Source organism: Elaeis guineensis, chromosome 1 (assembly GCF_000442705.2).
Source record: "Elaeis guineensis isolate ETL-2024a chromosome 1, EG11, whole genome shotgun sequence".
Taxonomy (NCBI): Eukaryota; Viridiplantae; Streptophyta; class Magnoliopsida; order Arecales; family Arecaceae; genus Elaeis; species Elaeis guineensis.
This window is the reverse complement of record NC_025993.2, coordinates 79,272,166-79,273,965: the sequence shown is the minus strand read 5'-3', so window position 1 is coordinate 79,273,965 and position 1,800 is coordinate 79,272,166.

Below are 1,800 nucleotides of genomic sequence, written 5' to 3'. Positions count from 1 at the left end.
TAGTGTCGAATAGTTGCAAAGCAATATTCAAGAACCTAGGATATGGTTACTATATAATTCATCCCTTTAATTTTTAATGCTCAGGATGACTTAGGGTTAAACTATTAACCTTGAATCAGTTCATCCATATTGTGTTTCAACCTCATCAATCCTGTGACTCCTCATAAGGATTACACTGGCCAAAATTTTGCTCAATTGAAACATAGTAATGTAATAACTTCTATAATCTGGAGGGGATCAATCTCATCTTGACTCATACACCAACTTTGCAAGTACTTGATGGTACCTAATAGCCTTCCGACACTGTATTAGAAATACAGATAGTCTAGCACTAAAGTACAGTGAGTTACTTGCAAGTCACCATGGTAATCTCAGGTCTGAGAGATACTTATACCAATATTCTTCGCAAGCTAGTCTTAACAGCAAAGTACTCCATAGTTTGGTCACTGTTCAGTGATGATGTACTCCTACATCTTACCTGTATGCCATATCAGTGTCTCTACACTCCTTGATTAAGAAGATAACCAATCCATATGGTGCACAATGATCTATACTTGATAAACGTTATTGTCCTTATCAATAATGTATCATTTGGTAATGAGCAAATTTAAGAACTATATTATAAATTCTTCTTTATCGATAGAAAGTAGTTCTATGGACTTCATTATAACATAAGAGATCAAGAAAGATGCATAATTTATGATGAATTTGCCAAATAACTTTTATTAATTTATAATTTGTATACATTTGCATACAAAGAGCACAATCATCTATAACTTAGATGATTGACTTTAGGATATATTTTTCAACAACTCTCACTTGGACTAAAGCCAATCAGAATAGTATCGAATACTTATCTTCCATTTGTGTTCATCAAACTCTTTAATTCTGAGGGCTTTAGAGGAGAGAGCTCTCATGCAGCTAGCTCACATGGTTTTGTGGCACCCATACCACATAGTAAACTCTAATAATTTAGATATTTTTTTATATTATTTTATCTTTTATTATCAAATATAATATTTTTTATGATGTTTTGATACTTTCAAATTCAGATGATATGGGGTCATCAGTGATCCCACACTCAAATGGAGCAGCATCTGTCTCTCAGAGTCAGAAGTGTGGTAGAGGACCCACCCGACTCGCAGCACCTCTGACTTAGTCGAAGGATAGAAAGCTCATCCATATTCAGAGCTACTCATAAGTACTATATCTTTAATAAATATGTTTAAAATTTAGCCATTGCAAAGTCTAACATTTATTGTTCAAAATCAATTTTGCAGCACAATTATAGAGAGCTTCGTACCTCATGTGATTGCCATGATCATCAGATGATTGATATCAGAGTCGGTGAATGAGTTCTCTAGTTGGCCGTCGGGGGCTCATGATGTAGTCTGGATGATGTTTCTGATAAGTTAAAAGTATTTAATTTAATAATTCATGGTAGGTTTGTATTCTATTTATTAATACATACTTGCTCTTACTTATATGGATACTATCGATTATTATTTACTCAAGATTGGAGGCTTGCCATTCGATCTTCGAGCAGATGGCCACACGTAGGTTTCGAGATGGGCTACACAACCTACAGTAATCCACCATCAAGCATTCTAATTCTCAGTCACCATCTGACTGGACATCCTATAGAGATCACTGGATGCGGGTGGACGTATAGAAGGCCCACTATGATTAGTGGAGTAGCGAGGAATACGCCAGTAGGCAGTAGAGTGCCTGATAGAATCAAAGCCCCCAGTAGGATCCAATCAGGCATATGGGCAGCTTCGTCGGCACACATATTGTGGT